General features: G+C 46.4%; 1 protein-coding gene across 7 annotated transcripts in view; it reads right to left on the bottom strand.

Annotated features, from left to right (window-relative positions):
• BANP (BTG3 associated nuclear protein) overlaps window positions 1-15,408 on the bottom strand; it is a 128,705-nt gene that overhangs the window by 112,149 nt on the left and 1,148 nt on the right. The window lies entirely within an intron of this gene.

Here is a 15,408-nt window from a genome sequence, read left to right as displayed (position 1 = left end):
AACATTTTTTATGAAAAATAATTTCAGTTTCCAAAACAGCAGCAGCAAAATCTTAGCAAGAAGAGGGACACAGTTCAGCACTTTCACAAATCTCTTTAATGTCAGACTTAATGGAAAATAACTGGACTTCCAGATCTGCATCAGCTTTCAGTCTTGCACTAGGAACTATGTTGGCTGACACATATGAAGAAAACCCAACCTCACACAGAAGTGCGACTGGGAAAATATTTTACCAGCCTTTTCAGGTAACTGTGGGTGTTCTTTGTTAATACAATACCAAAACTCAACAGGTGTCTTATTTTCCCCTAGAGTCTTGTTGCAATGTGGAATCTGAAACCTTATCAGTGAACTTTTTATTACTTTAAAATCCATTGGTCTGTCTTGCACTTTCAGTGGATCTGCCCCTTAGTGCAATTTTGTAACATCATGCGTTGATCATTTGGAAAATACTGGTTCACTGAGTTATGCGGGTTTTCCAAACGTAGTTTATTATGTATTATCAATAGCATTACATTCATTAATATTAACACTGATATCAGAAACATCTTTAAGTATTGAGAAGCTGTCAGGGTCTCAATGGCAGAGACTCACTTTCCGAAATTCCAATTTCACTTGAAAGCCCAAATTTGATCACCGGCAATAGTGCTGGCTGCTTTCCTTGAAGTGACAGGCTAACTTTGTTCATTTAGTAAGAAATAGCCATCGTTTGTCGATTATTCTTTCATGTTGGTTCCTGAAAAAAACACGGCTAGCTCAGGGAGCAAATGAAGTGCAGCAGGGCTTGTCCTCGAGGCAACGCCCCATGTCCGAGATGCGGCATGAGTGCTTTCCACAGACCTCCCATCTGTCACACGCCGTGTTAAAGAGAGGTGTGCTCGAGGATTGAGACTTAATGAAATTAATTTTCACCACTTCGTCAGGGACATTCTTAGGTGAAAATAGCCTTTTTTTAATTGCATGTCAGTGAAGAATACAAGGACCCAACTGCAGCCTGGGGCCTTGGCCTCAGCTGTACCTGGGCAGCGGCGGCTTTTCCACATCAACCCCACACCACCGGTGCAAGTGTGCCAACACACAGAAAAGGCAAGTGACCTCTGATGACCACTCGGAAAACTGCTTGAACTCACAGGCCCCCTGGCAAGCTCTCAAGGGCACCCATGGGGTTCCTCGGACCCCACTCTGACAACTGCTGCTTTCAGGTATTACATCTCCAGAAAGAAAGCCTAAGAACCCCGTATGAACAGAGTGAAGTTCAGATAACTTCTGCTACAAAATACAAACCATAAAGGCAATTACAAGAAACTTTTGATTTACCAACTGCCAAAGATAGATGTAAATACACTAGAGAAGCCTGTTTACTATTACAGCAACCATATTTTCCTTCTCTCTTGTTAACTACAAATTGTTGACACTGTGAAGTATTTACTCCGACAACATACACTACCTCTGCCAAAGATGCAGGATAATGTACACCTGACCGCAGACCTAACTACCTCAGCCTTCTTTCTTAGTTATAGGAGGAATTTTCATAGGTCTCTGTGAACTCTTTCACCCAATATTAAGTGATCTTCTTCATTCATTCACACATTCTTCAAAAATAACCACTGGGCACTGCACTCAACAGACACTACATGCCTTCTGCCCTTAAGACACTTATGCAGTGAGTACCAGTGACGACTGGGATCCACCTGGATCTACGGCTGAGCCAGAGCTCAGAACAGGCCTAGCTCGGGGAACACTGACTGAGGCAGCGACCCCGGCCCTGGTGGAGATCTGGGGGAGCCGGCTGGGGCCAGAGGCAGGAACAAGGGTGTCAGAGGTGCAGGTCTACCGGTCAGGACGCTGGAAAAGCCACAGCATACAACGAGCAGAGGCCTGATCCCAATGGAGCAAGCCTAAGGAGACCTGCCCGATGCCGTGAGGTCTTGGGGGGCGGGGGGGGGGGGGGATCATTAGCCATAAACGAATTTCGGGGGACATTTAAATATGGAGAGTATCTTTAGTGACACTGAATATTATTCTTTTTTTAGGTATGGTTATGTGAAAGAATGTTCTTGCCCTGGGGACATGAGTACTCAAGCATTTAGCGGTGAAATACACTGATCTCTACAACTTTCAAAAGCAGAAAAAAAAGTACAGGTTACCAAATATTACCAAAATGTGTAATTCTCGCAATATTTCAAACTTTTTCATTACTTGTGCTGATCTGTGATCAGTGATTATGATTCACTAAAAGCACAGATGATGATTAGCATTTTTTAGCAATGAAGTATTTTTTAAATAAGGTATGTGCATTTTTTTTTAGACATAATGCCATTGCACACTTAATCAACTACAATATAGTATAAACATTTATATGCACTGGGAAACCATAAGGCTTGTGTGACTCACTTTCTTGCAATACTCACTTTGTTGCAGAGGTCTGGAACCAAACCCACAGTATCTCCTAGCTGTGCCTGTACACACGGACGAAGCAACACCCCAAAATACTAGCTGTGCCTGTACACACGGACGAAGCAACACCCCAAAATACTAGCCCTTTATGAATCTAGATGGAGGACACACACCTGTGAACTCCCTGCTCTCTTCCAGCAACTCTTCTCTAGATTAAAGGTAGGAGAGGTGGCAGAGAACCACGGGCCCCACAGAACCTGCTCCTGCTGAAGGGCCAAGCGGTGGCTGGAGCGCTCCCTGTCGGCGGCCACTGCCCCACATCGTGCTGGCGTGCGCTGCAGACAGTGGGGGAAACCGCGCAGGTACGCAAGAACAACGCATCCTACTCTGCAACGTATCTGATAAAAGGCCTTAAACTAAGGAAATGTTTAGAAAAACAAAAATAATAAAACCCTCTAATCCACTACGCTGCCCCCCAGCTACCATCACATTCCTCCTGTGCCACACTGCTAAAGCACGTTCTGGAACTCTCACCCAAGCCCATCCACAAACAACCTGTCTTCCCTCTCCCTCTGAATCCCAAACAAACAATAAAGGTTTCCAAATTCAGTGTCAGGCTGGAGCTTTTCTCCAAGGGAGTAGACAAGAGCCCTGTATCAATTACTGACTGCCTTTGGGCACCACCCCTTCCATGGCTCCCTCCCTCCCCCAGTACCTCTGCCCTTCTGCGAAAGCTCCCTCCCCACCCCCCACCCCCTCCCGTCCCCGCCCCCAGGATTCCCCTGCAGAGCACATTCATCCATCTGGTTCCAACGGACCCACAGGCTCCAGGGCGCTAGTGAGGCCCCTTCTCAGCTCCCAGAAAACAGCACCTGGGATGCTGGATGGAAGGAAGGCATGGGCTCCCAGGGTGGCCAGCAGGCTCACAAGTCAATGATGGGGAGTAATCCCCATCCCTCCCAAATCTCCATCTCCCACCTTGCCCTCTCGGCCCGTATTTCAAACATGCCATGGCCTTCGACAATAAAATCCACTCCAACACTTCCAAAGCTGAGCTCTTCCCACGACGGCACTAAACTTCCCCCAAGAAAGCTGCTCAAGGAGATACCACCAATCTCCCAACCTCTCCTACAAAGAACCTGCAGACTTTTTTGAACTCCCTTGCTCTGTTACCCTTAAGTATCCAACAATCACCAGACCCTCCAGCTTCTTCATGCTTGCTGATTCTGACCTGACTTCCTCCTTCCTTCTTCCTTCTTCCTCCTCTTTCCCACTGCACCTGGTCCGCTGGGTGCCTCCTCATCCCTGAACTGGCCTCTCACCGAGTCCCCGCCTCCAGCCCCTCTGATGTGCAGCGCCATCTCTCCATAGCACACTCTGAACTTGAGTCCACTGATCTGGCAGGATGAGGGTCCCCTTGGTCCCTCCCAAAGCCACACACGGCTGAGGTGGGAAGCCAATCCACTCTCATCCACCCTGTAGGTAAGTTCCAGAGTTAACATTCTTCCAAAGAAGGCTCACCCTCTCAGAGCCCAGCTCGAGCACATTCCATGGCCCTGCTCTGCGGACAGTGTCATGCCTAAACTCCTCCATCCAGGTTTCAAACCTTCCCCAATCTGGCTCTGCCCTGTCTGCCTCTATATGACCTCCCTTTATTCATCCACCCAACAAATGCATTCTAAGCCAAATGCAGCCCTCCACCTGCTTTTGTACAGCCGATGAGCCAAATCAAAAGAATACTATTTTGTGACATGAAATTATACAAAACAGAGTCTACGAACAAAGTTTTATTGGAATGCAACCATGCCCAGGTGTTTGCGTGCTGTCTAGGACTGTTTTGGGGCTATAAGGGCTCATCCAGTAACTGAAAGTATCCCTTTAATGTTAAAACCAGTCCGGTATGCCTTGGGTGACCACTGCAGCCAAGTATCATGCTGGGCACATGGGAGCCATCCACAAATACTAGTTGAGTAAAGGAATGACCCTGCAGTTCAGATGTTCCTGTAAACACAGATAATCCTGAAACTCGGGCTTCAAGTCTTCGGCCTGACAGCTCTTTCAATCCTTCAGCTACAGGACAGTAGAAATCTTGGTTTTAATCATCTCATTGAAAAAAAAAAGAAAAAAATTCAATACTTGGAGACTGTGGTGGAAAGTCATCCTCTCCCCTACACCTTGATGTCCTTGTACCTCTGTTTTTTCAGTTAAGATGGAAAACATTCAGAGGTGTGGAAATGCATGAGATGGCATGGGCCAATTTTTGCACCTCTAGAGAAGAAAGCTATATTTTGAAGAGACATTTTATTGATTTCGATGATCATATACCTAAAGCCAGCTACAGCTCATTTTGACAGACTGAATTAGAGACAAAATTAAACACTTTCCCCACTGACATATGTTCATATAAGAAATATTGGCCCTGGTGCGCCTGGGTGGCTCAGGTGGTTAAGCGTCCACCTTCAGCTCAGGTCAAGATCTCAGGGTCCTGGGATCAAGCCCTGCATCGGGCTCCCTGCTCAGCAAGGGGTTGGCTTCTCCCTCTGCCCCTCCCCCTGCTCCTGCTCTCTCTCTCTCTCTTGCTCTCTCACTGTTTCAAATAAGTAAAAAAATCTGAAAGGAAAAAAAATATATTGGCTCTAAGATGATAAGAACTCATATTCACTACTGCAAACTGTTTAAATCCATCTAAAAGAATTTAAAATTCTCAATGAAGTATCGTTGAATAACAAATAACACACAAGTAACAGCACTGTGTAGTAACAGCATCTATCCCAATTTACAATAAACAGTGTGAGGGAAGTCACTTCCCCGGAGAGAACAAGTGGGTGTCTGAAACCTAACGCCCATCAGCGATGGCTGCTGGGGCAGTGGTTGGCATACTGGCCAACTCCTCACAGCGGAAACACAAAACTCATCATGGCTTCTTGCACTTAAAATAAATACGTACTTTACAAGTATGGCCAAGCTTTTTCTTATTAGTTTACGAATTTAAAACACCTCTAAGTTCCTGGCCAGTTCTAAAATTCCAAGATTCTGGGATATAAGTTTACCACAAACAAAATTCCAACTACCTACAAATTTCTATCACTTAAATCAGCACCATATGAGCTTGCCAAGCCTAAGAAGATCCAGGACCTGGAAGCGAAGCTGATAACAGTAATTACAGCAGCTGCCATGCGTTGACTCCTAAGCACTCTATCAAGCATTACATCATTCAACCTTCACAACCATGGACGGGGACCCTCTGTGCCCCCATTTTACAAACAGGCCTTAAACACTCCCCTTTTATGAAACATGCATCGTGAATGTTTCCTAAGGGAAATGAGACCAGAGTGCCCTGAAGACATGGGGCTAGCATGGGCAGGAAGCAGAGCATGCTCCACGGCAATCCCTGTGTCCTGCTAACTGAGCCTACATGTTCTGCTCTTCCTCCCTGGTTTCTGCGCCTGTGCATCCTTCGATCTTTCTTAGCTCCCTCCAGAAACTGAAATCCTTTCATCACCCATCTGCTTCTCCTGCTTAATGCCACGTACTGCAAAGCCTGAAGAGGAGGGTGGTCATCAGTCCAAGGATAAGGACACTACGGTGTCGTCTCCTTTTTCCACCTTGCAACTTCAAAACAAAACCACTAGCATGTGCCAAAATGTTAAGGGAATTTGTGATCCTAAACAGGCAACAAAAAAAACAGAAGAAGATTAACTCCCAACTTGAGCAGTCATTAAAATAAGTAACAATGACAGGTGGCAGATGCAGGGACAATTCTAGAGGTTGCTGATCCACACAACATGTCAAGCAAGTGCAACCCCTCAGAGGCAGGGCTGACAACCAAAGAGAACTAATTAATATGATCGAGAACAGAAAACAAAGTCTAAGAAGACTTACGAAGGTGATGTCAAGGCCACTGGCTGACCGTGCACAACCCTCACATGGGCTCGGTAGTGGGCAGACACACCTCATGCCCCTATCATCGTGGGGGCCAGCGGATCTAAGTTTATGGTCTTGATACTAGATACAGCATCTCGGCACTGTTTTACTCAAGGTCATAGTTCTCGATGTATAGTCAATACTTAGTCATGGAAAACAATACAAAGAAACTGCATGTGGAACCCCAAAATTAAGGGCCTAAAGACTGAAAGTCCATGCAATCAAAATGTCCATGTAAAGCATGTCTCTACATTTTTTTTAAAGCCACATTAGTAGTTAAACGTCTTAATCAAACTAGTATGCCTTCCTCTTACGCTCAAGAACACCAGGAAGCCTGTGTGAAACGGGATGGGGACTTGGGAGTCCAGGCTGCAAAGGGCACGAAGGATGGAAGCCGGGTGAATGCTGAGCTGCAGGCTTCCCAAATGCTCCCATCGGCCCCCACACAGCCCGGACACGTGGGGCTGGGGCTGCCCTTCCCCTGGAGGAGTCACTGAAGAGTCTGCCCTGAGCCAAACAGCCAGAACAAGGTGCTCTGGGTCTCAAACCCCAACACTCCCCCCGCCCCCCGCCCGAAACCAGGCCACGCAATATAAGACGATCCTATTAGCGACAGGGCTGAAATGCCTCTTTGGAGAAGACAACTCCTCCTGGACACACAAACGTCTGAAGATCTGCTACCCAGAACACAGAACTCTAACCCACACTGAAGTGGGGGAAACAAACACGTGGGCCGAGTACCCCGGAACTCCAGGCACACATTCGGACAGGGACAGCAAAGCAGGGGCCAGGAACTGTTGGCTAGGAGCTAAGATAATTTCCAAATGAAACTTACTCTTAAATTTTAAGAAAATCTATTTGCTACACCAAAAAAATTTACTTTGATTAAAGACACAGGACATAGGGGCACGTGGGTGGGCTCAGTCAGTTAAGGGTCTGCTCAGGTCATAATCTCGGGGTCCTGGGATGGAGGCCCACGTCAGGGTCCCTGCTCAGTGGGGGTCTGCTTCTCCCTCTCCCTCTGCCCCTTCCCCTGCTCTTGCTCTCCCACTCTCTCGCTCTCCCTCAAATAAATAAAACCTAAAAACAAAACAAAACAAAAAACACATGACATAATTTATCTACCTCTCAGACACGTTTTCACCTTAGCCCAATAACAACCTGACTCAAGGGTGACGATTTTCAATTCAGAAACCCAAAATATTTAGACTCTGATTAAAAACAAACAAAAAAACAGGTCCAGCACTGAGTAGGTACCCTTGGAAGATAACTCTTACCTAGCCCAAGAGGATTATGTATACTCGAGGGCAACCTTAGTAAATTTAACTTTTAAAAATAAATCTAGCCAATGACACTATATAAGGTCATATTCATTCCCGACCCACACTTCTAGCACATTCCAATCACACTGCATTCACACTTGCAACTAATGATGGGAGCAGACTCTGAAAGAGCTAGCATCCGGCCTCTTTACTCAAAGTCTTCCCACTCCTCTCTAATCAGAAGGGCAGAAGGAAACAGTTATTCGGTGATTTTTCTCAACAATTAATTCACACATTTGATTTTACTAAACGTGTAATTTGCAAGGAGTGTGGACCTAACTTCTGATTATATGGGCCAATGCAAATATTTTTGGGGAAAAACAGATTTATCGAAGTGTGTAAGAGTACCTTTTTCTTTTACTATAAAGGACATCATCGGGATAATCAGTAAAATCCGAGTTAGATCTGTTGCCGAGATAATAGAGATGTATCAATGATAAATTTCCAATTTTAATAATTACATTGTGATTATATAAAAGAATATCCCTGTTTATAGGAAACAGCCACTTACAGATTTAAAAGTAAAGGAGCATCGTATCTTACACTGTTCAGGAAAAACACACACACACACATAAACAGAGTTGTAGAGAGGAGAGGAAATAAATCAAGTATAAAACAGGAACATGTGAGAATCTAGAAGACTGTCACAATTCTTTGTACCATTCCTGCAAATTCAAAGCCTGAAAACACCCAGTTCCTATGAAGAGATGTTGAGGCTTTTTCTCCACAGCAACGCGGTGAGGATGGATGGAAGCATTCTCATTTGAAGGTGACTTTGTCATCACTAGTTCTATTTCTGAAAGGCTGCCACTGACACTTCCTTTCCAAGGAGATTTCCCTAAAATGGACTCAAAGTTTCTGCCCACCACTCTCAGTGCCTTCAGCGGATGAACGAGGTGGCTCAGTGGACTGCTTCCGGATGGCCCCCGAGCCTCCAAGCGTGCGGTTAAGAGCGTGACGGTGCCCGTGAACGGCAGCACCATCTGTAAAGTGAGGACAGCACTCTGAGCAGCCCTTGGCACCAGCTCAACTATTCCTGCCATCTCACTGTTCCCGAACCCACAGCACCGCTTTATTTCTCCAACTTGCATTAGTATTTATAGTCTAGAGCTTGGGGATTCACAAACGCACGCCGAGGGGCCAAATCCTGCTGACTTTTGTAGATAAATTTTGCTGGAAAACAGCTACACCCATTCTGGCTTCCACCCTCCAAGGGCAGACAAGAGACCCCAAAGCCAAGACAGTCCCTTATCTGGCCCTTTACAGATAAGGCTTATTGACTTCTGCCCTACAGCTCCCAAGTGTTTAGTGACGTTTGTGGCATCTTTAGATCTTGAAACCGCCTTGAGGCTGAGTGATCAAGAAACTCGGGCCCATTACTGTGGCGGACTCATCTGGAGCTCCTGAAAGGCGTGCCTGCACTGTCACAGGATGGTTCAACTGCCTCCAGGTCTCCGCTGGCTCTTCTTGCTCCACCTCTCCTTAACGGGATGGAGCGACTTCTGATTCGTATTACAGCGGATCCACAGAAATCCCAATGAGGTAAAAGCACGCTTACTGAGTTCTTGAACCATGCCCAGGAGAACTCAAGAAGCCAGTCTACGGGCACTTTTTATTAGCAGCCGTGCTTGAAGGGAACCCCAAGCTACAGTACTTGCTATCATCTTACACGGGTAGCCCCTTCCGTTTCCTTTCTCCTCCCTAACATAGCATGATTGCATTTTACATCAGTTTGAGTTACACAAATCTAAAACAACATATATTAAACCCTCACTTTGCAAAAAATGTGAAACTTAGTTGAATGTCACAAATCTTCAAAATCCATAAAATGTTTAATTACAAAACTAGAAGGCCAAGTCCCCGCAAACAGCTGCAGCAACTTTTAGCTGGTAAACAGGACACTCAGCCTTCTTTGACCAATTCAGTCTAAAAATACGTGGGGAGTGAATAGCACGGCATCTTCGGCGAGGCCTCTGGAATACAAGGCAGCCTAATGCAGCACATTGTTCCTGAGGCCCATCCCCAGCTCCTGCCGACGAGAGTTCACAGGATGGTGTGACGGCAGACAGGTGCATCTTGGGCCATCTACCTGCCGACGGCATCACAGGGCTGCACCATGGTGACAGCAGGAACCGCAGCCTGTCTGTCCCTGCTCTGTGAGGCTAAGACGCCTGGGGCTCCGGCACACCCAGGGACACAGAGTGGACCTCAGCGAGGGAGTGCCAGCCGTACACATACCAAGTTTTCACTGCTACTTTCATTCAAACCCCGTTCCAGTTCAGAAAGGTTCAACTTTAATTCAAGTTATTTCATGATTTCTACCTTGTGAAAAAAAGAAAAATCACTACAGACCACAAGCAGCATTTTTTGAAGCACAGAATATAAATCTTTATTACTAAACAGTTTGTCAGTACAGGGTTCTGCCCAAGGTGCTGAGGCCCCAGCCTGATTGGCTCAACGCAGTCCCGGGTCCCGGACAGCACTCCCACCTGCATGGCCAGGCCTCCACCCCTACTGAGGCCCTTCTGTCCAACCCACCTTCACTTTCAGGGCTCTAGGGGTGCTCAACTCTTTTAAATGCTAATACAAAGTCGTCTAGTCAAATTTCCACATGTACGTCCATTCCACCTCTCTACTTTGTCAGCAACTGGACTACAACATGTTCTCATCTCTGCCTTCTCTGGCCCTTCCTGTTGGATATTATTCTTCCATCTCTTCTCTTCTATACCGTCATCAGTCTGACCTCACGGGGTATTCACTATTCACCACCACCACCACCTCTCTCCCCTCCAACGGTAACGCCCCTTACAGTCATAAAGTGAACCTCACTGTCCATCCCACCAGGGACGTAGATGCTTCAAAACATTTAATCAAATAGGACAGTTCTTGACCATGGGTAGAAATGAAAGGTGCAGAAAATTAATTCAAAATAGGAATCAATTTCATGTGATACCACAATATCTGGGGCATACTATCTGCTTGTGGCTTAAGAAGTTAATGTTCCCTTAACATTTTAAATCAAGAACATCCACGTTTCAAGCATCGGGAGGCTCGGGGGGCTGATCCCAAGCTCCACTTCCTCTTAAAGAGAGGTACACTTTGGTGCACTATGAGGATGCCACACCTCACAGCTGCCCTGGGGGTAAGGAGTCAAGAACTTCCTGGGGGGGGGGGGGGGGGGATCAGCCCAGGGACAGTACTGGACAATGAACAGAGCCAAAAGGCAAGGCAAAGATAGCATGAGATATTAGCTAAAGCTCTAATCTTTAACTGGTTTCACAGCCTGCACAAGACAAAAGTGAGAAACCTAAAGGTTAAGTATTTCATCACTACCCCGAAAAGCAGGGGTCACTGCTTATTCTAATTCTCGGTGATGAGCAAAATGAGCTCTAGGTACTGGGCCCCAACAAGACGACAAGCGTAGCTTTTTAAAAGCAAATTGCAATTATGTGATCCCACTCAATACTTGCTCCCAAATTCCCTAAAACTCCTCCTCACACCCCAGAAAAATGAACACTTCGGAATGGTTCAGAGTACTTCCAATGAACGATCCATTATGTGATTTTGTTTTTACGACCACCATATCCATGAAGTCAGAGAACACAATAACGATATTTATTTACCTGTTATACAGAAGACTTTTTAAAGCTTTTATCTGAGACATTCTCATTGAAAACCTTAACGTGTATTTTCCTCCAAGAGCTTCTTCAAAATGAGAAAAACATTTCTTTTTCCCTGATTTAAACAGCTGAACTGATAAAGTTACAGGCACATTCTCAAGTTAACCTTGTGGGTCATGTAATGTATTTACTTGTACAGCTAAAGTTGTCAGGACTTACACAGGGTGGACGAAGATCATTAAGGAGAGAGGACAGCTATTAAGCTACACCATTACCACAAGCTCACCCAGAACCTGTGCCCGAAGTACCCATTTGCCAATCCACAAAACAAGACTGTGGTTCTTTATCGTATTTCCTCGGCGACCATCTAGCACAGGAAGTATTTCTTCAGCATCAAAGTGCATACACCAAACCTGGCAAAGTTTTTAAATGCAAATTCTGAGTCTTTCTCTTTCAAGACCTGGATACTTTTGAGGAGCACCAGTTAAGATTTTGGTGAATGACCCTCAATTTGGGTTTTCTCATGACTGGACGGACCATGGGTATGCATTTCTGTCTCAGTGTATCACACTGGGGTACGTGATTATCGTATGTGTTATTACTGGTAATGGTAAGGTGGTATCTGTCAGGTTTTTCCACAGTGAAGTTACCATTTTTCCCTTTGTGCTTTATAAATATCTTGGGAGGGATACTTTGGGGCTATGTATATATCACAGATTGGAGGAGACTTCAGGAGACATGACAACTAAATGCAGAGTGGGATCCTGGATTAAATCCTGAAACAGAAAAAGGGTATTAATGGAAAACTTATGAAATTCACTTAGGTCTGTAGTTTAGTTAGTAGTACTGTGCCGATGTTAATTTTCTGATTTTTATAAGGATATCCGATTATGTAAGAAGTCAGCACTACCGGAAGTGGGTGACAGGAACAGGGAAGTTGAACTATTTCCGCAACTTTTCTGTAAATCTACAATTACTTCAAAATGAAAAGTTTACAAAGCTGCAGATTCTGCTTCCATATGTCTGGTGGGGAGCTGAGAGTTTGCCTTCCTCTCAAACGCCAAGTGATGGTGAGGTCACTAGCCCATGAACCACTTCATGTGGGCCCTGTTAGGCCCTGACAGATGCAGCTGACATATCTCACTGGGCACAACTTTCAAAGGACAACCTACTAAAATGCATCAAGACTACACTTTAAGTAGTTATCACTGCTTAACTAGAAGCAATCCTTAAATCTGGCACAGGAAGTGCTACCTAGTATGATGACATGGTGTGAGAAGCTGGTGTTGACAAGGCGACCTTAAGAGTCGGAAATCACAACCTTTGCTACATTTGTCTATGGCTGGCCATCCCCAGCTGAGCCTGGCACTCCTCCAAGGCTGCGGAGCCAGAACCTCCAGCAGGAACACATAACATCCGCCCACACTGCAACGCAGAGATGGTCACGGGGCCAACGATCAGGCCACCCATTCCACCGATGGAAGGCATCCATTACCAAGGCCACAGGGCGGCAGGAGAGCAGAATGACGAGAACCAGAATGACAAGAACGGGCTCTGGAATTCCTGCTCACAGTGAGTAACTGGCCACAAAGGTGATCTCTGTTCATCCCATTAAGATAATTTTTTAATTGGATGTAATAAACCCACAAGACAGACAGAGAGACACAGGCAAGATACTTTGCAAATTTCTGGGAGACTCAAAGGATCTAATGAGGGTAAAGGGAACCACAATGTGGAGCACACAGGAGTGGGTACAGCCAAAGGAGGGCTCTAAGCCCGTGGCAGGCCAGGACACTCAGCAGAGCATGGGCTGTGCCTGCTCACAGAAGCTGGATCCCTGCAGAGAAAAGCTATACAAGAACCCTCCCTAGACCAGGTAGACTGGCCCCAAATCAAAGGAGTCTTTCTTAAGCTGTAAGACCCAGAGGAAAAGTTTCTGCAATCTGGCACTCGAAGCCCCACATAGTAACAAGTTTCCAGTCACTTGAGGGGAGACCCACACATTTTCAAAACCAGCCCCACAGCCCCTCAGCGCTCTCTGCCCATTTCCTCTTGCCTTAAACGACAATAATTACCAACATTTAAGGAGTATTTACCATATGAAGTATGACGCCAATATTTTTTAAAAGATGATGGCAACAATGACACTAGAGGAAATAAGAATTCAAGGAACAAAGGAATTGAAAAAATCCTTATTAGTATCCTCGAAGTCAAAAAAGTAATACATTCACAATACAAGTAGCTACCATGGAAAACAGAAACACAGTAAGTTCTTGATAATTTTCAACTGTGGAAATAAAAAATTTAAAACCAGACTGGGAGATAAACTGAAGCCCTCTCCCCAAAATGAGAATAAAGTGAGAGAGAAAGAGGACACAGACGAGATTCAGGGGGTCAGTACAAGACGTGCACCCTCAAAGCCACAGAAAGAATAAATGCAGAAGAAATTCTCAACTGATATGAAAGAATTTCCCAGAGCTTCAGGGCAAGCCCCCAGAAGCACAGAGCATCTGCAGCGGGACCCCACATCCTAGGGCACTTGGAAAATGTCTTAACATCAAAGAGGATCCTAAAGAGTTACCCAAAAGGAGTAAGACTACTTGGCAGAAATGAAACTGAAATGAAGAAGAAAGCCAAGATTAAAATACGGAATCCCGAACAAACTCGGACGTACACAAAAGGAAAACACAGGAATACCTGTACTGGCCTAAGGAGTAATCAATCCAGATTAGGAGAAGAGGGGAAGTTAGATCTGACACTGTCCTCGAGAATTTAAAACGACGTAAAGAGTCAACGGGAACAGAATATGCAAAGAAAAAGGCCAATACAAACAACACAAACAAAAAGCTGTAGAAGAGAAAAAAAAATATTAGTCATGAAGCAAACAATACTTGCTCAGTCTTCCAACAATTTGAGTTAACTGAACATAATGAATTAAGGAGACAGAAAAGGTGGGATGTGATACAAAGAACTGAATCATTCTATTAACAACAAAGTCAACAATGTGTAAAACTAGTAAAGTATGACCTTACTCTTCGGGGCTACGGAGACCTCCCTGAGGGAACAACAGAAAGATGGAAGTCTTTGAGGAGTAAGACTGGGGGGTGCTGCTCCTCGACCTAAGCTTTTCACTGATGCTCTGCGGTGCAGATTTTACTCTGATTCAAGTATTCGATATATGTTCGGGGGTTTTTTCAGAACCCGGACCTCAAACAGATTGAGCTCAAACCCCTGGCTCAGTGTGTCTCGGACAAGCCTCTCAGCCTCTGTGGGCTACCGGTCAACTCATCTATAAAACGCGACAGCCTCCACCTCACTGGACCCCTGTGATGAGAAACACCGGAAAAGATTAGCAGAGTCCCAGCCACAGCGCATGACCCACAAAGGGCAGCCATTTTTAAGAAATTAAAGCCCACTGATGTTGACGGAATCCAGCATCATAAGCACGTATTTTTTAACTGCAAAACAAAGGGAAAATGAAGCCGAACACAGAAAACTAATCGTGTGGGCCATTGTGGAGTTTTTCTACCACTAGGTATTTGTACCCAGGGCGGCCCTAAAAGCTTAGCATCGAGGGGTCGGACCATCCACTTCCCGGCTGCGTCTCCCCCACTTACGGAGGAGCACCCGACTAGCCCCGTTGCTTTTCGGTCTCCCCAGCTCCAGCTCCAAGCGCACCCTGAGCAAGGGCAGGCTCCTCCCACCAACGCCCTCCCTCGGCGCTACTTCTGCCAACGCCCTCAGGCCTCGGGGTGCGCCCGGGGGCAGGCCAGGTACGCGCAGAGAGCGAGCAGTTAGCCGTTCCGCCCGCACAGGCCCTCAGCTGCGCGGCGCCCGCACCGGCCCGGCAGTCTCGGTCCGTGGAAGCGCACACGCGGGAGCAGCTTTCCGGGGAGCACTCGGGTCTTCAGCGGCCACTGCGCCCCATTACGGCGGGATCTCCGCGGTGCTCACACGGTGGAGGAGAATGGGCATCCGCTCGGGGGGCCGAGAGGTGCGCAAAGCAAACCGCTGAGGCCACACCTAAGAAGGCCTAACCCAAGGAGGTGCGGGGCCGAAACCGCCGAGCCCTCCCTCGCGGCCCGGGGCTGCCCCCGAGACCGCACCGAGCCCCCCCTTTCCTCCGGGAGCCCGCGGCCGGGGGGGGG

Source organism: Callorhinus ursinus, unplaced genomic scaffold (assembly GCF_003265705.2).
Source record: "Callorhinus ursinus isolate GAN/ISIS: 27379988/994484 unplaced genomic scaffold, GSC_fseal_2.0 scaffold46, whole genome shotgun sequence".
Taxonomy (NCBI): Eukaryota; Metazoa; Chordata; class Mammalia; order Carnivora; family Otariidae; genus Callorhinus; species Callorhinus ursinus.
Note: the sequence above shows the minus strand (reverse complement) of the source record. Positions and strands in the feature narration are given on the sequence as shown.